Raw genomic sequence first — 24,836 nt, forward strand, 5'->3', positions numbered from 1 at the left:
GTGAAAGAAAAATACACAGAAAATCTTTCAAAAACATAAAAGCCATCTTAATAAAGAGGTAAATGATACTCCCACAGAACTTTCAGTCTTTGTGCAGTCTATACTAAATTTGAAAAATTATACAGTATTCAATTCCAACTCTAAATCTAACATCAGAAATATGACAGTTCACAGTTCAAAATATTAAATTTAACACTTGTTTAGAAACTTTCATTATTTTCACAATTTTTTTTTCCTCACCCTTCCATCCACAGGGTAGATAACACAACATACAAGGCAGAGCAATCGACTGGCAATGTGAATGTTAGCCCTGAGTCATCTATGTCGGTTCTCTTTCCAAAGGTAAAAAGCAATGGGAATAATAAGATAGGTGGGGAATAAATGATTATAGCTGGAACCAGATTAAGCATAAGTTGTTAACTTTAAAGGAAAGTGATGGATACATGGAAACTCACTTCATCATTTCATCAAACTGCTCTATGCTGTAACATGCTCAAATGTTTCGTAATCAAAAGAGTTATGAGGAAAAACATGAGAGAAGACTCATTGGTCACCAAAGTCTCTTATACCTCACATATCTTTTCATAAACACAACGGTGGTACAAACAAGTGGAGATGCTAAATTTTGCTTAATTTTTTACTTTTTCAATGTCAGAAATAACCAGGTACTCGTCTTCAACAGACTCTGGCTCACAGCTTGAGAAAATGTGTGCACAGCTGACTCACTTCAGACATAAATGCCTGGGCATATTTGCAAGTATAATCATTGAACCGGCCTTTCAGGATAGAAACCTAGATTAAAAATAAATATTGTATATATAATTGTATAAGTTCAAACAGAGAAAGGTAGCTTTTTGTTTTGCTTAAGGTTCCATAAAAATGTCTATTTCCTTAAATAACTTAAAAAACATATACACATTCATGTTATATTCATTATATTTTATTTTGTACCATTTTTTAAGTAGTTCAATAGAATACAATAGCCTAGAATACTGTGAAACTGTACATTTCATAATGGATGACAGGCACATAATGCTGAATATTTGACACCAAACTGACTATCTGACACCAAACTGAAATGGAAAATATTATTGTGACACTAGTACACAGAAAATCCCATTCTAAAAATAGCAGTATGACAATCTATTTGTCAAAATAATAGAATTCAAGACAATTTGCCTCCATTAGTAACTTTTATTTAAACAACCTCTCATTTATGTCTTTTATGTCTTTCTACATGTACAAAGTTTTACAAATAAATACAATTCATAAATTATTATTAAAGACAACTAGATGATAGCTATGCTATATAAACAATGACATTCTGTTTCATATAAAACACTGAAGAGCATTTTTATCACAGAAGCCATCATATGCAAAGATTCTGTCCAATTTAAATTAGCCGTAAGTAAACTAAGGGTATAACCAACCAAATTAGCAGTCTGGCTAACTCTAATTTCTATTTGCCTATTATTGTAATTTTTACTTTTAACGCTTCATGTGTACATGCTGTTCAATTTTTTAAGTGTTTCCAAAGAGCCTCCAACTTGGAAGCAGGTAGGGTGGACTTCAAGAATTTAATTTTGAAAATGTCACAATCTGCTCGATTCCTTAGTTTTGGTCAATACATCTCTCTCTCTCCCTCTCTATACATATATATATATATATATATTATATATATTCAGGGAAAGGCATATAAAAATGATAAAAGGGGGCAAAGAGAAAGGCAGAAAGTGCTGTATGAGGACAGATGTAAAAATTAGCACTCTTTAATATAAAAGGAAGGCTAGCAGCTATCAAAGTATCAACATTATATTATAAATATACAAAGCCACATTTGAAGACATATCCAAAACTTCCTTCCTTCAGGTCTTTGTTCAAATGTTACCTTATCTGCAACGTGTTCTTAATCACCCTATTTAAAATTACAACCTTCTCCACCCCCATCATTTACATATCATTTACACTCTCTACCCCCCTGCTTCTCACATTTGTTTTTTCCATAGCATTGACAACCATCTATTACAAGACATACTCATTTATCTTCTGTCTCCCTCATCCCCAATTGTTTGAATGTGAGTTCCTTCAAGGGCAGAGGCCCTTGAAGAAAGATCAGTTTTATTCATTCTCGTATCTTTCACAGCAGTTCACTTCTTGGCCCCTACTTTATGTGCCAATATTTGCTCAAGAAATGAATGAAATAATTTCTAAAAAGTGAAATGAGTATGTATATTAAAACTTACAGAAATTGAAGAGCACTCCTTAAGTCTGGAAAGAGGTTAATATGACTTCACAAATGGCACTAAATTCAGCAACTCACCATCTCGAGAGATGGTATACAAGGAATATACACTGATTAAAATGAGGGCTGGATAGATTTATGAAGGACAACTCTGTTTTTTTTTTTTTTTAAAGAAGGTTTTTCAGGGTACAGTCTCTGTAGTAGACATAAAGGCGGATAATCATACCTTTGCATAGTGCAACCCTAATTAAAATATCACAAATGCAAACATGGATCTCACTACTGTAGTAATTCCATTCTGATACTACTGGTTGCCTTGGTGTAACCCTGGATCTGAAGTCCTGATCCTCTACTTTTGACATCCCAGCAGGCACAGTAAAGTCAGGCAGTAGAAGGAAAAACCCAAGGTTTGGGATATTCAAAGTAGTCCCCCAAAGCAAGGTTCCCATAATGCCCCACATGTCTCTCCTATATTAAGGAATTTCTGCACCCTGTCACAACAATACTTAAAGGCATTCCCCAACTTCTGAAAGTAAGATATTAGTCTTGTTGGATACTAAGAAAATCCAAACAAGTCTGGAATTATATCTATATATAGATATATGAGTCTAGAATTTCATATATAGAGAAATGTATATATATAAATACAGAATGAGGTGACAAAATGTCATTTGAAAAGGTAAGAAGAAAAAGACCTGGATTAAGGTCAGCCCAATCCACTGCCAGCTACATGATACTCTATTTGAAGAAATATCCAAAATTCATGAATTCATGCCATTAAATTCATTTCGGAAAAAAAAAGGAAGTAAATAAATCCAATGGAATTTGGTTGGCTTGCATTGCTTGAAAGGTCATTATAAAATCAGAACTAGACAAAGTTTTTAAATAGTTAAATGTGTTTTCTAAGATTTGATTAGAGATTTGAAATTAACAATCTGAAGCTTAAACAACTATTCATTGTTTCTACTAGAAAAAGACACCGGGTCTCATGCTGAGTTCAAAAACCTTGAGTATGGAGTCTTCTGCCCTCAGTAAGCTTACAAACAATTTAGAAAGAATAAGCATTTACAACTGAACAAACGAAAATCTAAATCACAATTACCAATTAGCAAAGATAATAAGAAATTATTAGAAATGAACCCATCAAGTTAGGGACCACTCAAATTTTAGAAGAGATTAATTGAAGTAGGGTAGAAAAGACATTCTAATAGAATAAAGGATGAGAACTAAGTTCCAGAGAAAAGAAATGACACGGCAGAATTCAGGAGACCATATAGGATAATAATAGCAATTGCCATTTATTAAACACTTACGTGTCAGGCACAGTGCTATTTTGACTATGTCATATAGTATAATCTTTGAAACAATCTTTTCAGGTTGATTTTATTAATCCTATTTCACAGAATCTAAGTAATCTGCCTAACATTAAACTGCTAGTCAGTGACAGAGCTAGAATTCATACCCAGGACTGTTCATTTTGAAGTTCATGATGTTAACCAATACATAATACAGCTGTCCCTCTGTAACCATGGGGAATTGGTTCCAGGACCTCCATCTTAAAAAAGGGTGCCCAACTCTCTTATATAAAACGGCACAGTATTTGTATATAGCCTGTACACATCCTCCTGTGTATACTTTAAATCATCTCTAGATTAATTATAATTCCTAATACAATATAAGTGCAATACAAATAGTTGTAATACTGTATTTACTTCTTTTATTGTTGTGTTGTTATATATTGTTTTCTTTTTTCAAGTGTTTCCCATCCTCAGCTGGTTGAATTCACAAATGCAGATCGCACAGACACAAAATGTAGACTGGTCAGAAAAGGGGAAGTACAGAGAAAAGTGGTGAAATACAAGTTTGAAAATGGACATGAGACTATAAGCTTCCTAACAGCAAAGACTGTGGTTGCTCTGTGGGACACTGTGATAACTAATAAATATTTCTTAAACGACTCTGATGAAGAGGCAATGAGGAATCCTGAAAAGATTCTGACAGAGGGAAACATAAAACTGTGAGCTATTTCTAAAAATTCAAAAAAAACCTTCTTTTTAGAGGACTCTATTAATCCAAAATTTAAAAGTTAAGTAAAAATGTATCCAGATTACAAATTCATAAGACATTAAGACCACGTTCCATATTTGAGTTTCCTTCTCTGCGCATCCAACAAGCAGAGCAGTCTAGTATTTAGTTACTCTGGTAACTCAATCTCTATACTCAAATCTGAATTTAAGACTTCCAAGTATTTAGCACTTTCTATTCATTTGAATTACACTTTCAATATTTGTATTTTCCATTCTAATTTATGAGTCAGTATATATGTCGATATATCAGAAATACAGTTCAATCTAAAAGTATATTATTTAGATCTCTCCCCCAAAAACATTAACAGAAAGCAAAATGAATGTAATGCATTATATTCTGACTCTCTCAATTCATCTGAAACAGCAGCATTAAATTTTAAAAAATGATAAAGAATAAAAATGAGGAACTTCTAAGCAAAAAATGCAAGAGGTAACTAATATTTCATCATACTTTTGTTTATTACATCTCTCTTTTTATTGAAGGTGAGGCTAAATCCAAAGGGAACAGTTTTACAAGAAGGTTTATCTGTGGGGATTTACACCTTGTTAAAAGCAAATGACAAGCGGTTTTCCCCCCACAGGAAACATACTCCTGTTTTATATAAATGTGTCCTTTCAGATTTGTTACCACAAGTGAGGCTGCAGAGAGCATCAGGTTACATTGAGAAGTTCAGTTGTCATATTCTTGGTTTCTCTTAAACTGACTGTTTCAAATAATTAACAGGGTTAGGGCTCAAACTGTTCATCTTTAGCACAATACTGAAACTAAATTCAAGCCTGAGCTCACTGATTTACTTCTAAATGTAAAACACAGACACACACACACAGACAAAGAGAGAGACAGAGAGGAGAGAGAAATAATTAGACAAAATCTTGGTAATTACAATTCCTGCCACAGTCCCATACTATTAAAAAGTAAACAACATAACCTTCCAAAAACTCAGATTAAGAAAATAAAAAATCAGATAATAGCATAGTTGCTGGTATTGCGTCTGGTTGCTATGGAATAAAGGGCAGTCCGTTCATATATTCATTCTGTTCATTCACTGCTACTTAAGAGTGCTGCTACACTTTTAAAGCCCAGCTGGGCAAGTCTCAGCTTGTACCACCTATATCAGCTGCCAATATTTTACTTTTGTTCCACGAGAGAGTGACCTACAAGAACAAACATTTCCATTTTTAAAATTCATAATTAAATGAATTTTTACAAAAATTCTTAAAATAATTAAAAGCACCTTTACCCTCATCAAAAAAGTAAAGACATGCATAACAGGACTGAAAATCATTTACACTAATACACTGACTATGACATACAACATTAATTCCCAAAAAGAGGAAATACAAATAATAGGAATTAAATATATAATATTTTTCTTTTTAAAAAAACCTAGTAAGTATGGCATTTCTCCTCAAAATAAAGCCTACTTATGGTTTGGAAAACATTTTTAAATTTTATTTCTATGTCATTCTAAAATAAAATAATCCATATACCAAAAATTACAGTTGGAAATAATTAAAACATTGATATTTATGCAAACTTTGAATGCAGATTTATAAAACTTGCTTTTTCTAGAAAAAATATGGAGTTCAAAATTATAGATAAACAGGTACTTTAAACACTAAAGGCAGTACATTTGAGTTGTTTGCCTTTAAAAAAAGTTTTGTATTAGCCCCAAGAACATTTGTCGAGGAGTGTGGAGGCTGGAGTTCGACAGTCTTAATTCTGATGTTCTATGTCATTGTACAAGTCACTCACCCTCAGTTTTCTTACCTATAAAATAAGTGGGGAGGAGGAAGGAGGAGTTCAACTTGATAACTTCCCAAGTCCATTCCAACTAAAAGAATCTGACTCTAAAATAAAACATTCTAATTATGTCTCTACTGAAATCCTATATATTTGGGCCACTCGGAAACGTGTAACTCTAGTGAGAGACCTTTTCACCTCTTTAATCTGCTGTAGTCCCATGGCTATCTCTTTTGGTCTGCTGTGCAGGGCCAGACATAGTAAAGGGACAGTGGAATATGGCAGTAAAATAAGTAGAGATAGGAAGACAGGCTGAAGTTGGCCACTGAGAAAGAAAGATACTCATCATAGGGGATTTGAAGTTCCAGACCCAAAAGCTTAGCTGCTATGCAAACAGGGCAGGTTATAAAATACAGATCATTTCTTGCCAAAAAAAAAAAAAAAGCAACAAACAAACAAAACTCTCTTTTAAATGTGAAGAGGCAGTGTTCTTCCAAATTAGAGCATTAGTTATTGAGGAGTTACTCAAACATAGAATAAGTGGATCAATATTATTATTCCCACACTGAAAATGGCTGATTTTTAAACTATATCCTATAACGCAAATGCAGTAGTGGTCAAATTTAAAACTAAACAACTTTGAAACACTAGAATAAAACTGCCTGTGCTTTCATTGATACTAAACAGAATGTAAAATAATAAAAAGCCAAATAAAATTATACTTTGATTTTAAGTACAAGGTATCTAAAAACACAGAAAAAGTTACTATAAATGTTCAAACTGATATTGCATTAAATTCATAAGGAAATCTATAAATATTTCTGAAAATAACACGTACTTTCTATAATCTTTTGTTTTGCAGGGTTACATTTACGTTTTATTCACATATTGTTTGGCTCACTAAACTTTATACTGGTGTTTTCTTCATACACTGTATCTTCTATCTACTTTTGAAAAGTATAAAAATCTAATAGGCAGAATAACGTAATGAAGATGTTTCCTAATGTCAGTTAGAATTATGTATAACCCTTTGAGAAAAGAAAGTTTAGTTCTGAAATAAGATCATTTAATTAGTATATCACTTTGGTTATTTTGTATCACTTTACTATTCAGTTTGTCTAGTTACTCTGTACAGAAATATTTTTAAAGACCGCCACAAAATATATTAAGTCATACACAATTCCACTGAACCCTTGGGATCATAACAAAGTTTAGCAATTAAAGTTATTATGCAAACAAAAAATGCAAGCTTATTTAATGTACTGTATTTACCTCTTCATATCTTTATCATTTAATTAGGTTCAAACAAGGAAACATCAGCTTTTACAAAGATTAAGGTATAAATTTTGTGTTGTTTATTAAAATGCCATTAATCACTATTTGTTATATATACTAGCCTGCTCATTACAGAATAGTTTCATGTAATAATACTACTATTACATGAATAACGATTTTTTTTGGCTACAGATTTTAGAATTGTAAAATAAACTTCTTTCATATCAGTCTGGCCTCAATCAAATAAAAAAACTAAGAGAAGGAACCTCCTCATTCCCTGAAGATACTAAACCACAAAATATTAAACTGCTTTGGTGACATCATAAACTATCAGTATATTAGCTCTTAGATGTCTCTTCCTTTATGTTCTATTAGAAACAAAATGAGTAGCAAACTTTGAAGGAAATAATACCAGAAGCAGCAGAAGATAGTTGGTTCTCTTCCCTCATCAACTTACAAAATGACTCAACTGTTTACTCAAATCTACCCACAAACAAAAGAATGGCAGACAAAAGATAACCCCATTTCACCCTTGGGAGAGTCAGTCTTCAACACAGGTTTCTTCAAATACGGGCTACTGTCCCTGGACTTTCTCCCTTTCTTAATGATGGGTCACGATTCAAGTAAAGGAGCCTTGAATTCAATTACTAATCAAAAGATATGACCGGAAACCAAGAACAAACTTCCTGATTTAGAAATGCTGTGCTTGTAGGGTGACTACAGTCAACAGTAATTTATTGTACACTTTATAATAACTAAAAGTATAATAAGAATGTGTGTAACACAAGGAAATGGTAAATGCTTAAGGTGACAGATACCCCATTTACCCTTATGTGACTACTATGCTTTGTATGCATGTATCAAAATATCCCATAAATATATACCCTTACCATGTACCCATAAAAATAAAAATAATAAATAAGAGAAATGCTGTGCTGAGAGAAAAAAGCAAGATCATTTTTAAATATTTTGTTTTAAACATAAGCATTTTTTCAAGTATACATTGAATCTGTTCTTAGCATAAGATTTAAATATTTTCTTTTTTTTTTTTTTTTTTTTGAGACGGAGTCTCGCTCTGTCGCCCAGGCTGGAGTGCAGTGGCGCGATCTCGGCTCACTGCAAGCTCCGCCTCCCGGGTTCACGCCATTCTCCTGCCTCAGCCTCTCCAAGTAGCTGGGACTACAGGCGCCCGCCACCACGCCCGGCTAATTTTTTGTATTTTTAGTAGAGACAGAGTTTCACCGTGGTCTCGATCTCCTGACCTCGTGATCCGCCCGCCTCGGCCTCCCAAAGTGCTGGGATTACAAGCGTGAGCCACCGCGCCCGGCCAAGATTTAAATATTTTCAAAGCAACACGAAGTAAAGAATGATTCAAGGTTATTTCAATAAGCAAATATTTCAAATTATATAGCTTTAGAATAGAAGGTACTAATTTGTTAAATGCATGTAATGGGCATATGGGAGTTTATTATACTACTCCAATGTAAGTTTTAAATGTTCCAAAATATAAAATGTTTTAGGAATATATACATTTATGGTACACAGTTTTTTACTATATACTGACTTTACAAATGTAGGCTGCTTTAGATATCAGATAAACTAATCAGATATCTCAACTGGATATACTAATTTTGTGTATTTTATATATTAATATATTACCTTGTAATAATAAAATAATTACAGGAAAACCCTGATGCAACATCTCAATTTAATCTTTTCTATATACAATGTCTAGAAATAGTCAAACCTCATACTAGTCAAAGATCCCAGCACCTTGTTATAAAAATTTCCAACAAACAAACAAAAAAATAAATGTGGTGCTCAAAAAGAGGCTAAGTACCATCTTTTTCCTTGGGTCCTCCCATTAGGTAAAAATCACAGTAAAGATTTTAAAAAGAAATTCTCCATTCAACAAATTATTTCACCATTCATACTGTAATTTTTCCATCTTACCTTATTTTTATGTTTATTTCCAAATTCTCTACTAATTTCATTCAACTCCACTTTTCAGTATCTCTTCCTATCCTTTTTTATCCTTCTTGATTCCCAAATATCATATGTCCCTTTTGTAACCCTCTACAATTGGAAACCTTAAAAAATATGTCCACATAGCTGAGAATATGCAGTTTTGTATCTAATAACCCATTTCTCTCATTTCTTTATGCTCCTTAAAACTCATGGAAATCTAAGTCATTTCAGGATTCCTAAATTAACCAAAATAGTACTGCACTAAATATACATTGATACAAATGCTTTAATTCCTCATTCAAAATTAAAGCGAAAAGACAAAATAAAAAACCAAAAGCTTAGAGACTAATTTATCCAATTATCTTAGGCATCTACTAGAATGTTTTTGAATCAAATATTAGAAATGTCATCAGTCATAGCAGTGATATTATTAGATATGCAGAATATGGTGAACTGGGATTCATATTTAGTCCCTGAAATGATAATTCTTTTTCTCTACATTGTACTAGTCACTGTTCATACTCTAGTTTTTCAAATTATATGATCCTGCTCTTCATGTTTTACCCCATTCCTTCAGATTAAGGTGTTGTTCTGGGCATGGGGTGCCATCTATTGGCATTCTTTCTAAGGTTTATAATCCAGAAGGTAAACTGGAACTTCCAAAGCTCCCAGATAATGCACATTTGGGAAATTCCAGGCAGCAATGAAAATTAACAAAAACACATTTTAATAGAGAGGCTTACATCATTAAAGAAAGAAGTCTTTAAAGTTTATCACAGGCAGTAGGACTGCAAGTCAGTGTTGCATCAGGATCGCTACAATTACCTCCTCTCACAAATTACTCTGACCTGTATCTCCAGTCCATGGTCATTTGCATTTCTGTCAACCCCCAAAAATGCTCAAGCAAACCTAACCCAATCAAAATATTAAAATAAATCTCTTTCCAAGTTCCAAGATAAAAGAATCCCACCTTACTTCCAAGACATATGGCACTCAAATCTTTGCTGAAATATAAACCCACAACTATTATACAGCTCTACTCATTCAATATTATTTAAAAGGTTTTACATTTCAAAACTCGGCAGACTTCTAAAAATAAGGAGAAGATCAAATGCTGATCCAACAGCACAATATTTTAGCCTCCTATAATTGGAATGAATTACAATTTTTGTCTTTAACTACAATTTAATTCAATTTCAGCATTCATGGCCTTTATTAACTGAAAGTAGCCTCTAAAAATCATCATATAATGTGAGACACTATTAAAAATTGCTCAAAAACCACATGAAGGTCAAAGAATTTCATCGAACAGTTCCCCTAATTTTCTTTGCCTCAAGAAAATAGCACTGAGGTGGAAATACTACATGTTCCTAATGATTCTCCAAGAGATGGATAATGCAAAAATCAGTGCACAAAAACAGTATTGATTGTTCTACAACACCAAGCAAAATGTAAATTAAAATGACTTTCTAAGTATCTACATACACACACACAAAACACATTATCTAAGTTAAACTCCATTTTTCTTAATATATCTACTACACTCTAATTGAAAAGTAATTTTTTTAACCAAGTTGTGTTTTGTTTTGTTTTGTTTTGTTTTTTTGAGACAGGGTTTCCCTCTGTTGCCCAGGCTCCGGCTTGTCTACAGCCTCCACCTTGTGGGCTGAAGCAATCCACCCACCTCAGTCCTGAAGGGGTGGTACTACAGGCAGGCACCACTGTACCCGGTTAATTTTTTAACTTTTTGTAGAAACAGGGTCTCACTATGTTGCCCACACTAGTCTTGAACTCCTGGGCTCAAGGGATTCTCCAACCTCGGCCTTCCAACGTGCTGGGATTACAAGTGTGAGCTAAACAAAGTATTTTAAAATGCTCTTAAGACACATGCAATATAACCATTTTATGAAACAAAGAATCTAAATTTATGGGTTTCCGTGTTATGTACTGATTTTTCATGTTGGGTTTTCACCATGGCACATCAAAATACATATTGTGCTTTTAAAGTTGTAAAGGTGATTTTCAGATTACTCATATAATAGCTTTTCATGTTTTTTATTAATGACCCTTAAACTGACACTTCATCAAAATTCATCTCTGAGACTGTCATTAGATATAATCAGATGCCAACCAGCGAATGCCTGATGTGACAGATTTTACTCTTTGGTTATTTAAAATAGCATAAATAGTATCAAGGGAAAACCTAAATTCTAATGCAAAAACATATATCCACAAAACCATTTATCCAAAGCAAAACATAAAGAGATAGATTTAAGGCACCACTACTGTTACTTTGCTTATGAACTAGATTTTCTCACCAGTCTTTTTTTTTAATTCCTACCTTTCTAAAATTTGTGCATGACTAAATCAAAATTCACGTTCCTTAAAAAAGAAAGATATTATTTTCCATCTACTAATGTACTAATGGATAGATACATACAGATATATTGATTCTTTAGAAAAAAGGAATCACCAATAAAATTAAACAGAATGCCCAACTTCACAAAAATAGATGTACTCTGCACAATATTACAGTAGGTAAGGAAACAAATCTGGAAGAAATACTGGATCACCTGAGTCTTCTGTCTCCCACCTCCCCATGCCCCATAAGTCCCACCTCAAGCCCCCACACCCGCCTGAACTTAATGGTCCAGGAAAATTAACTGGGGAAAATATGTAATGCACTGATGTCTAACAATAGAAACAGGATATGATTTCTAAATGTATCTGCTTTTCCTGCCCTTCTACAGCAACCTCCCCCATTCCTCCACAACTAAAACATGGAGGAAACGTAACTGACAAGCAAAGAACCTCTACAACGGTTCTGCACATTAAACTATGCTGACTGAGACTGAAGGGGATCAGATATATTTTAAAGATGAAAGTTATACTGAAATACACAATTGCTATTAGGCATGCAAATCTGAATGTAGTCCAGAAACTTGAAAATGTCTATATTAATCAGTAAAAAAGCATTCAAAAATAAATTTTTTAAAGCAACAACTACAATCTAAGCTTTAATATACTCCCCTTATTAGGCTGGTAAAAGAGTTGAGATACAGCAGAATATATGACTTATCCTGAATAAATGCAAAAATGCTTCCTCTCTTAGCCTGCTATGTTCTAAAATCTTGATAAGTCTACTAACCAAAGTAGTATCAAAGTAAAAAAAAATTTTTTTTTTTGAGATGGAGTCTCACTGTGTTACCCAGAATGGAGTGCAGGGCGTGATCTTGGCTCACTGCAAGCTCCGCCTCCTGTATTCACACCATTCTCTCACCTCAGTCTCCTGAGTAGCTGGGACTACAGGAGCCCGCCACCACACCCAACTAATTTTTTGTATTTTTAGTAGAGAAAGGGTTTCACCGTGTTAGCCAGGATGGTCTCGATCTCCTGACCTCATGATCCGCCCGCCTCAGCCTCCCAAAGTGCTGGGATTACAGGCGTGAGCCACTGCACCCGGCCTAAAGTAAAAATTTTTTAAAACTTAAGAAAATGTATACTTCTTAAACAAAAGACTATTTTTCTGCTACCAAAGCTGAATTAAAAGAATGCTTATCCAAGTATAAACAATATTAAGAAAAAGAAAAGCAGTAACTATCACCAATGGAAAAACATGAGACTAGTGTGGAGGATGGCAATGCTTTCCAGACCAGGGACTCCATAGTCCAAAGGCTCTCAGAGCTTGTCTAGACCTTGACAGGATTTTTAGCTCTTCTTAAAAACCAGCTGGATGGCTTCAATAATTGGGGAAGAAATGTCTTAAAAATGAGATCAACAGAAACCTAAATTAATTTTTATTCTTATCAGAGAGCACACATGCACTCGCTCGCTCTCACACACACACCCTCTCTCTCTCTCTCTCTGTTAAACTGCCTATCCACATACTCGGGAAATTATGTCCTGTTTTAAATATCTCATTGGTGAGCAACAGACAGGAGGAGCCCCAAATGTCAGACACTTGTCTGGCACACATACATAGAGAAGCTGGCTCCGGCAGGAGCTCAAGCTGTGAGACTCAGCTAATTCCTATGTGGGTGAGAAAATGAGGGCACTTGGCCACCACTCTCTACAGAAGCCATTGAAATGGTAGAACCTTCTGAGACTTTGCTATAGGTATGGCCATTATGCTAGCACCAGGCTGTGGGTTTTCTTTCTTTCTTTTTTCTTTCTTTCTTGTTCTTACCAGAAGAAACAATAAGCAAACAACTTGCTAGCCTTTGAGAACATGAGTAAGGGAAATGCCAATTCCTGGCTCCATGTTATTGGCATGTTTCCTTCCTTTTCCCAGTGTCAATCTTGCTACAGAATCATAGACTGGAAAGGGCTTTAGAAATCCCATAGCCCTATTGTTTCATGTTACAGATGGAGAAACTGAGACCTATAGGGTATAAGTGACTAGGCTAAGGTTTTACAGTTAGAAATAGAGTGAGAACCTTTATTTTCTCTTTAACCTCCTTTGGCTAGCATTTTTGAAGTCCTTCATATCTTGGCCTGGTCACTCGCTGTCCTTTCTCCTTTTATCATCTTTCATTGTATCTGTCTCCTCTTACCAACTAACACACTATTATTTCGAGGACAGCTGCCTCACTCTATTAGTTTCCCTGAGCTCAACTCCTATTACCCAATACCTCATTTTTGCCTAAACAGGAATTACCAAGAACCTCCAGAAATCTTGACCAAGCACTCTAAAGCAAACGCAAGCAGTACTAGCTGGGTATTACTATTACTGCTTCTAATAAAAGTGAGAAAGAAGAATCCAGGAATTAAGTCAACAACGGCAGGCATCTGTGATTGTGCAAACACAGTATTTATGGACTACAGATTTAACCCTAAGGAACTCAGCCAGAGGCCAGTACATAGCCAGGACTAAGAAGGGAGCCTTCTGAATCAAAACCACACTCAAATTACATAGTTAGTGGAACAAGGTTATATATTTGTCCAAGAGGACAGTTCGATGAGTAGAAATTGTAAGATAACACTAGACTATTGGAAATGGTAAGAATAACCATACAGTCACGCACCACATAATGTTTCTGTCAACAACAAACCACATCCCATAACAAAATGGAGCTCAGAAATTCCTATAGCCCAGTGACATCATAACCAACTAAACATCTTAACACAATGCATTACCTTTTCTATGTTTAGGTATGTTCAGATACACAAATACTTATCTCTGAGTTACAAGTGCCTACAGTATTCAGTCCAGTAACACGCTATGCAGGTTTACAGACAAGAACAATATGCTATACTATATAGCACAGGCATGTAGCAGGCTATACTATCTAAGTTTGTGTTAGGTACACTCTCTGATGTTCACACAATGATGAAATCACCTAACTACGTAATTGTCAGAACATATCCATATCATTAAGCAATGTATGACTGCATAACCTGATCATCCAAATCACATTTCCTAACCTTTTCCCAAAAGCTCCTTTTAAATGTGTGTCAAATTCACTGGCGAAAGGAAGCAGAGGAGGTGGCGAAGCTAAGAGTCAGTCTAATTGATATGTTGGGGCTAATTATCTACAAAAATAACGCAAAGGGGGTCATACAACTAAACACAACGGGAGTGGGGAGAATGGTGAAATGAGTGACACAGACAGACATATGTACAATATATAACGCTTTGGCATAAAAGAAAAGACATACAGTATGAGGTAAATTTTCAACTGAAATATATAGTCAAATTTCCAGTTTGAAAAAGATTAGGACTGTTTATAGATTACTCTAAAATGAGAAAAATATTTCATTCTGATGAAAATGCTCAGGAAAAATATAGAAATGAAGGAAATTACTGAACAGCATCTTTAATAATTAAGCAGCCAACTTGAAAATGTTACTTAAACATCTTTAATATCCAATGAAAGGAAACCACAGGTGACATATTTCCTCTATGATTTCATATTATATATTACACTAAATAATGTTCCAAGGTTACCTTACAACTCAAGATTGGGATTGACAAATTATCCCAAAATTATTTATTGGTGTAGGTACACAAGAAGTAACCTCACACATTTTTCTACCCTTAGTAAAGTAACAATTCTAAGCAATGCATTATAAAAATGTAGAGTAATTCCTTGATAAACTCATCTTTACACAACTGACTAGACTATTTATCATTATTAAACATTACTGACTGCATTCAGTATAAAGTTTATAAATAGGGCTCAGACTGTTTTCAAATAATTCATGTCTAACGTGAAAATAAAAATATAAGTGGGACAATGAAATGGACAATGGGAGTATAACAGATAATGAAATATTACATCATTAGTTCTTAATCTAAAATCCTTTGCCCAGGAGAGTTATGCAAACCTAGTAAAAGGAGCCCATTATAAGGCTGCAGGGTAAAACTAAAACATAACTTTGGGCTAGCATTCCACTAATTCAGTGTGATAAGACTGGTTATCAAATGATAATCCAAGCCTGTGATTGGCAGCTTGTCTGTGCCTTATTTTTTAAAGTGGAGGAAAAGGAATAATTATTATTTAATGAGTATAAATTGGTAAGCAAAGTCTTTCAAAACTTTTTGGACTCATTAAAAAAAAGATGGTCGAAGGATTCTTAGGTAGCAAAAAGATTAGAATAGGTATTTTCTCAGCCTTCCCTAATAATAAAGCCAATACGTATTGAACACATATTGTGTCAAATACTGAGCAAAGTACATTATATAAATTATCTCCTTTAACCCTCACAAAACCCCATAAGGCAAGCAAGATTGATCCTAATTTTCAAATGAGAAAACTGAGGTTAAGTGAAGGTAATAACCTGTCCAAAGTTACACAACTAATGAGATTATCTGAAATCTGACTCCAAAGCCTGTTATTCACCAGTATACTTATTCTATCCATCTATTTAAAGAACAAAACCTATTTATACCTATTTATTGATACTCTAAATACGTTTCCATGTTTTACTGACTTGTTGTCACTAAGAACACTCTGCAACTGATATGAAATAAAAACTACAAATATAAAGATTTTTAAGCAATACAACTTGTTATAAAATACGCTTTCAAAAATCTAGCCTGGGCAATGTAGCAAGACCCTGTCTCTACAAAAAAAAAAAAAATTGAAATGTTTTAAATTTTAAAATGATGGCAACAGCCTGTAATCCTAGCTACCCAGGAGGCTGAGGCAGGAGGACCACTTGAGCCCAGGAGACTGAGGCTGCAGTGAGCTATGACTATGCCACTGCACTCCAGCCTAAGTGACAGAGCAAAACCCTGTTTCAAAAAAGGAAAAATCTTAGTGGCAAAAACTAACTGGTAAACTGTAGGACTATATATTTAAAGAAAAATGCCTAACCTATTTTAGCAAGACCAGTATCTAAACATAGTGTTACTTTATTAAATGTTTTGGATTCTTTGAGGCAGTCCAACACACATGAACTACTATGCCTTGTAAGGTTACTTTATAAAAATATCACAATTAACTAATTATAGTAAAATGTGGAATAGTACAGATAAATCCATTATCAAGATTAAAAACTTTATATGCTGTAACTGTATCTTTCTAAGCTTACTTAAGGAAGATATCACTGTTTCAGTATGTCTTTTAGAGTATATATTGCTGTGAAAAGAGTCGATGATACAAGAAGTCCCCCAAGATTGGATTCAGTATTCTCCTGAAAATCTCTCATGAACAAATAAAATACAGAAAGCAATATAAGATCGCTCCCAGTTTAAAAGTATATGGCACACAGTAGGGCAGGGAACCTAAAAGTTTTCAGATAATAAGCCAAATTAAACAATCAAACAAGCCTAACCCAACAGCATGAAGTAGGGATTGCATCCGTTTCTGTTTTTGGTGTTTTGAGACAGGGTCTTGCTTTGTCACCCAGGCTGAAGTGCAGTGGCATGATCATAGCCCACTGTAACCTTAAACTCCTGGGCTAAAAAATTATCTCACCTCAACCTCCTGAGTAGCTTAGACTACAGGCATGTGCCGCCAAGTCTGGCTAATTTTATTTTACTTATTTTTATAGAAATGAAATCTTGCTATGTTGCCCAGGCTGCTCTTGAACTCAGCCTCAGGTGATCCTTCTGCCTCAGTCCCAAAGTGCTGGGATTATAAACGTGAACCAATACACCCAGCCAGAATTATCTAGATAATGTTAATACTATTTTATTATGAATTAGCCTGATAACCACTACTGCCATTTATTTTTCCAGTGCAGTTTTTTTAAAGATTATACAATAAAAAGCATATCACTAATTATGCCATGTAAAAGTGTTATAAGAACGGACAATTATTGATATGTGCTAACCATATGAAATTTAAGAAGTATAAAGCCACATATCACCAAATAGTATGATTCTCAGGGTAACCTAAGTTTTGAAATAAAGATTAAAATATCTACATAAGATAATCAACATATATGCCTATAGGACTAATGCCAGACACTGCCAAAGATACCAATCTTTATATTGTTATATGTTGCGGTAATATGTATTAGTACACGAAGTTAGGTTCTGATGTAAAAGTGCCAATTAAGATAGTATGTTAAACTCCATAAAAATAAGCCTATTATATGCTTCAATGCATATATATTTAAAATTTTTTTCTTTAAATAAAAGTTCTAGTGAGTTCACATTCTTAGTGATAATAATCTCGTGTTGCAAACAGCACAGCACCCTCTGGTGCATCTGTTATAACAAATATAAAATTCCCACAGAAAAGGACAGAATAACAGAGTAAAAGTGAACCTTAGAAATCAATAGGTTGATAGTTTTTTTATTTACTGCAGTACATATTTTTGAACATTAATACTTAAAAATATTATCATTAAAAGATCACTATAAACTTTATAGCAGTAAATAAAGTCAGGAAATGTCTTACTTTGAAAATATTTAACCAACAAAAACAACACCTATTTCCAACATATAAAAAATGCTGTCAAAAAATTATTTCAGTGAAGGATGACAAAAGTTAACTTGTCATGTCAACCAAATTTCACTTTATTCAAATTGGCCTTGGGGTTTGACTTGGGTGTGTAAAATGTTCCTGTGTACTTTTTCTGGATTCAAAGGGAATTTACCATTATTTATAAGAATTGATAAGTGTTTTGTGAAAGAATCTGCATGTTCTACCACTTAAAAATAGAATGATATTCAGAAATAAAAGTTATGTTAAATTACGAAGCTTTTACTTTATTTAAAAAAAAAACTTTTCCTAGGAAAATAACTCTAAAAGTAGATTTTACTAACAACAAAAGCAAAGGATGCCACCTGCTTTAGAGAGCCCTTTTGTCAACCACTGGAAGTCCCAACACAATGCAGTAAAAAATGAAAGTGACACCTGTTTAAAGCAGCCATCTGTCCCTAACAAGCTAGATTTAGTCAAATCCACTTCATCTTGGATTTCCAAAATATGGGAACACTATGTAACTGTGAATAGAGAGGAATTTAAAACATACTTTGTGATGGCCACTGGGAATATATACCAAAGAGTTAAAGGCAAATTACTCAGCTATGAAAACTGTTTTTAAAGTAACTGAGCTCAAATAGAGGATTTTTAGCCAAAGGTTCAGCATTAAAACAAAATAACCAGGAGCCACTCCAAAATGTTAAAGTTTACTTCTTCCCGATTCTCATTTCTTGTAACACATTCTCACTATGGATACTAAGAACAAAGTAACATTCCTGTTACTGTTCTGGAAAATGTGTGTGTGTGTGTGTGTGTTTAACTTTTGCCACACATCTGCTGCTATGCCCACCCATTTAAACACACACACACACACACACACACAGACACACACACTTTAAAATCTGAAAACCAAAAATCATTATATTCTGCCTGCTAATTTCTTCAGCTGGAGAATACCAACACAATATCAACTTTCTCAAGAAACGAAAAATGTTACCAAAAAGTAACATACATTATCATTTAAATGATGCGTAAAATCCCACTTGCCTTTAAGATTCACTCATTTTTTAATTGCTATTTTTAATGGTAAAAAAATTAACCATAATAAATTGTTTAGGGTAAAATAAACTGTTCCGGGTTAAAGCACATTAAGCTTATAAACTATAACCTTTTATTTGAGTACCAAAGTAGAGTACAAGACTACTTGAGTACTGGAGGAATAATACAAAAAAACTAAGCATCACTACAACATTTAATGAAAACATTGTGAAACGATGCAAACCTTCAAGAAATTCATTAGTTTGCCATGTATGTGTATATGTATGATACCTACACCATTTAATATAATTCATAGGCAAAACAAACTAAAACGACTGAGTTAGGCATTATGACATACATTGAATCACAGATATTTAACTATTCAAAACAAGTTACAAGTGACTTCTATTTAATAGTTTTCGTTTCAAAGCCTGACCACTTTTACAAATTTCTATTAGTATAAAAACTGAAAACATAAGAGAGTATCAATACGTAATATAGTCCCTTCTAGAAAAAATATTAAGAAAGAATAAAGTAAATGCTAAGTATCTACCCTTGTGTTTAATTTTTAAATTTACCATTTCTTAATGTTTCTGATTATTTAATCAATTCCACAGCAGCTCTAATAGCAATTTTATCCCACATATATGCTTCAAAAAATGGAAAAGTAATGAAATTCAATTTAAGTTCTGCTCTCAAATCAACTTGTGAATGAAAATCCAAATCACAGAAAACCTGAGCTATACATGAGTGAAATGCCTCAAAAAAAGTTCTCAGACACTGTAAATAAAATATTAAACCGTAACATTATAGCATATAATTTACTTAACTGAAAACCTATTATGTAAATTGCATAAGGTCTGAAACTGTCCCAAGACAGCAAAACTCCTATTAACTTCAGAGAGAGTTTATAGGACCCAGGAGCTTCACCATCCAAAAGTGTTCAGGCATTTGACACTCATCTGAACAGAAAAAATAATACAAGTTAGTATTAGAGATTTGCATGGAACCCAGTTTGGGGAGAGGAGGAATAATTATAAAGAAATCTGAGTGCTCTGAGAAAGACTTCTTTCAGAACAAAATATCGTCTTCATTTAAAATAGCAATCACAAGGAAATGAATTGAAAAAGTTTTTTTAAAATCCCAACTCTTATTTTACAAAATATTAGCCTTAATAGCATTATAATTACCCACCCTGCTCATTGACAATCTCAAGAATAATTAGTACTGTCACATTATTCACAAGCTGCTATGTCAGTTAAATCAATATATGTTTGCTGTTAGAAAGAAGGCTATTTGAATAAGCATTTTAAAACTGTAAACTAAAAACTTCAATATGTGCAACTACAATAGTACATTATATTTGTTTTAGCACACATTCATTATCAAAACTCTACTGATAAATCCATTAACTAAAAGTTACGCTGAAAAAAATGAACAAATTTAGGAGATCTGTAAAACTGGGTTAACGCTAACCAAGAACCTACTATATAAGGACTAATAAGTATCCAAATCTACAGAAAAAAATACTTTTTAAAAGAAACACTTAAAAAGGAAAAAGTTCTCTCTCCTGAGCAGGTTCAAGTCACTGTCCAAAGAAAATCAAAAAGTAAATAAAAAGAATATGTTAAGTACACACATGCCTAGATCTTAATCAGAAAGAAAGTGAAATATACACACGTTTCAAGTTGAGAAGCTTCATACATTCTTTATGAACTTGACTTCAATTTCAACTCTCAAAGGAAAATGAGAAGATAAAAAAAAAACTCTTAAAGTACCGTAACTGTCACAAATAACACTGTAAACTGAGTTCTCACAAAGCTTCCTTGTGTCCCTTTCCTGTTCATCACAAAGTCTCATAATCACAATGAAAATTGTTAACACTCTACTGCGGGGAAGGAGGATCATCAAAGTGAAACGGAACCTCACTACTACCCCTCCCACCTCCACATGAAGGATAAAGCACTGTCAATAACTACTAACCCAAGTATCACAGATGCCCTGCATCCGGTTTAAATCACAAGCGCACACACACACACACACACACACCAAAGAAGAGAGAGGAGACAGACTTTAAAAAAGAAAAACGTCTTTCCCAGTACAGCAAAGAGAGCCCAACGAAGAGGCCCCAGGTTTCAATGTGTGTGCAAGGGGTGTGGGGGGGGGGGAGAAAGAGGGGGAGGGAAGAGTGCTGAATGGATATTAAGACTGTTTGCCGCACAAAGAAAATACAGTTTTAGAAAGAAAAAAGAAAACCGTGAAGCTGATGATGGTGAAAGAAGAGCAGCCCATTCAGCACCAGGCAAAGAGGGGCAAAAATGAAGGGAACAGACGGTGGGAAAAGTTCACCAACGTATGAGGATAAAAATAACAAAACCCATAACAAGGCCCCACAAGTGAACAACAACAACAAACCACCACCTCTTGGGTCCCCCCCTGCACATTGTTGTCTATTTCGGCTTTGAAAGAAGCAGGAAACAGCAGCGTTGGAAAAGAAGAAAATTAAAGAAAGAACAAATTCTTATCTCTTCACCTGACCCTCCTCCTCAGACCAGACCTAAGGGAAAGATCCAGCATCCGCATCGGAAAACTGTGGCTCCCTCTCCCGCTCGGCTCGCAGCCCCCCAGGCTCCCGCTCCATCCCTGAAGTGCGGCCGGCGCAGGGCCGGGGCCGGCGGGCGGCGCGGTGCCCACACCCCCGACCCAGCCGCGGCGCGCAGGGTCCATTGTAAACAAGCCCGGTGAACAGAGCCCCTCGGCGGCGGCGCCGCAGCGGCAGCCCCCGTGTCAGGAGTGAGACCCCAGCACAGCCACACTCGGCTCGCACACACGAACACACACACGCACGGACACACGCGTTCACACGCAGCCACACGCTCCCACACACATGTAGAGACCGAAGAATATTCACCTTGGCTGTGGATTATTGTGGTGTTGTTGGTGGGTGATGGAGATGGTGGTGGTGGGGAGGAGGAGGAGGAAGAGGAGGAGGAGGAGGAGAGGAGTAGTTGTTGTTGATGGGTAACAGTCGCCAGGACTACGGTGACTATGGCGCTTGATTCACAAGGCAACGGTTGCTATAACTCACAAAAGAGAGAGAGAGAGGGAGAGAGAGAGAGAGCGAGAGGGAGAGGGAGACACTCGCACGGGGAGGGGTGGGGGAGGGAAGAGGGGAGGAGGCGGGCCCGGCCAAGCCGCCGGAAGGGGAGGGCGCAGCACTGTGACTGACGGCCCCCAAACCCGGGTGGGGTGGCGGGGTGACGGGGCACGAGGCCGGGATTCCACCGCAGGACTCTGAAGAGGTGCGTCTATGCTCGGCTGGGGCTGAGTTCACCAAGAGTCCTCTCGGAGGGACGTTACTACACGCGCTGGCGAAGCCCAGGAGAATTTAGAGTCGTGGTGCGAGGGGTACTATCTGTGAAACGAGGGCTGCCTGTCCCAGCAGCCAGCTTTGTACAGAGACGTCTCGGAGCCACAAGAGAGTAACGGCCAAGCCGGGGGAGGGGGTGGCGAGGGTGATTCCAGGCACTTTGTGGAGAGACGAGCTATGGCGAGGGAAGAATCCACTTTGAAGAGCAGCCCCCGCCCCTGCCCCATACGCTACTTCCGGGGCGGGGCGGGCAGAGGGGCCCGGATGTGCCGCCGCTTTTTAGTTTCTGAGGCGCCGGCGGTGTTCCTGGTAGCGTCCGTATCCTGGCTTTTCCCTTTCCTGGACGCTTCAGGGCTCTGCGGCCTGCGCTAGACTGGAGGGTCCGCGTCACTCTCGCCCTCCTGCTTTCCGCGCTCTGACCCGCTCCCGCCTCCTGAGAGAACGACTTGGAGGAGCGCGGGCGGCGGGGCGTGAGCTAGCTGCCTCTGCCGCCATCTTAGAGAAGGCGAGCGTGGGGTGTGCGTGGGCGCGAGTCGACCTCCCGCGGTCCCGCCGCAGTGTGGCGCGGAGAGGTGAGGTCCAAGCGTGTCCGGCCCTCAATCCAAAACGAAAAGGCGAGGTCATCACTCCCTACCTACAGGGCTGGGAATAAGTGCCTGTAGAGAGCAAGAAATTGCCCTGCCCGGAGGCTGAGAAAACGCATTTGGCGGTTCCCCTCGACGGAAGGCGTAGAGGGGCGGGGTAACTTACACCTGCCTGCGATACCATCCTGTTGGTTTCTAGTTCTGTTAGTTTCAGCCCTTAAGTGCTCATCCCTCTTTAAAGACCGAACCGGGACTTGAGCTCAAGCCCGCATCCTGTTACCTGCCTTGCCCTCATACCCCGTTACTCAAGCCTGCTGTAGCTAGGGGTCTTGGTGTTTGTGGCTGAATTGAGATAGACGAATGGCTTCCGTCTCTGTTGAATGTTGTTAACACAACCTGCCATCTCAAACACCCGTTGATAAGGCACAGCCTGTAGTGCCTCATGGTTCAAACAGACTCCTCCAATTCTCTGCAGACTCGAGTCCAGCAGACACATGCCCCCAGGCCCTGCCAATACCCAAAATCTCCCAACATTTGCCACTAAGCTGCTTATCCAAGACAATGACATAGTAGTAGAGCCTTAGGAAGTTAGTTCTCCTCTTGAGGCTTAATTTTTGCACCTGCAAATAAGGGATTTCGGCCGGCGTGAGTTCACCAGCGCTAAAATAATACTGAGCTCATTCTGTGTCCGAGAACTGGTGCTAAGTGTTTTACATGCATTATTTCATGTAATCCTAACAACACCAGTGTTACGTAATATTCACATTTGAGGAAAAACAGGCCGAGAGTCCTAAAAGACGGTTGTTTTAGTTTATGGCTGCGTGCCATAGAATACAAGGTTACCGTGTTTTAGGAACCAGCTACTTTGGGTACGTTTTTAAAAGTAATATTGCTGCCTTTGATAATCTTGAGTTAGAGATGGTCTTACAATAATAATTTGTTGCAGTAGTGAACAGTGGTGAGCCTAGTGCTAAAGCTAAAAGTTTCCTGACCCACTGTGGTAGTAAGGGCTTCTAGTCAGACAAATGACTGTGTGGTGACCAATGTGGGTCCCATTTGACATACAGATGGGAAATGAGGTACACATTCCAGCTTTATGAAAACTGGTAGTCATTATAAATATTCATTTTATTATAATGGAATTATATTTATTATAATGGAATTATTATAGGAATGATAAAGTCCTCATTCCTGTAATGGTGTGTAGGGCTGTATGCTCACACTACATGGCTCTCCGAATAGCTTTGTTTTTTAAATTCCATTGTCTGTTGTAGTCTGCCTGTCCTGTTTTTCATTGTCAGCTGTTGCCTTTTATTGCTGTCAGTGAACATAGTTCTATTATCCTCTCCGCCCTTTTAATTTACTGCTCTTAATCTGCAGGCAAGAAAACCACATAGTGAAGCTTGTGCAAAACTATGTCTCAAGAGTATAAATAGGTACTTTGGGGGACTATTAAAAAATAAGTGCAACCCTTGTGCTAGGACATTATAGAATCAGTTTAAGCTGCTTAAAATTATTATTATTATTATTATTTTTTTGTCTTACAGATTTGGTCTTTTCCAGAGTTAGGAATAGATAAATTTCCTGAAGTTAATTCTTGAAAATTTAGAATTTAGAGAATTTTCCCATGTTTTAGGATACTTGATGAT

General features: G+C 36.3%; 1 protein-coding gene across 4 annotated transcripts in view; it reads right to left on the bottom strand.

The window, feature by feature from the left end:
• Window positions 1-22,399, bottom strand: part of RFX3 (regulatory factor X3) — a 315,033-nt gene extending 292,634 nt beyond the window's left edge. For 2 of the 4 annotated variants that reach the window (XM_030798998.1, XM_030798486.1), the window contains exon 1: window positions 22,145-22,390. The gene's annotated coding sequence lies outside the window, so the exon portion shown is untranslated. Of the gene's footprint in view, window positions 1-21,766; window positions 21,835-22,144 lie in introns of those variants that run through there. The other 2 variants (XM_003273871.3, XM_030799530.1) reach the window with 2 other exon arrangements.
• Window positions 22,400-24,836: the final 2,437 nt, after the last annotated feature.

The sequence above is a fragment of the Nomascus leucogenys genome, chromosome 1a (genome assembly GCF_006542625.1).
Source record: "Nomascus leucogenys isolate Asia chromosome 1a, Asia_NLE_v1, whole genome shotgun sequence".
Classification (NCBI taxonomy): domain Eukaryota; kingdom Metazoa; phylum Chordata; class Mammalia; order Primates; family Hylobatidae; genus Nomascus; species Nomascus leucogenys.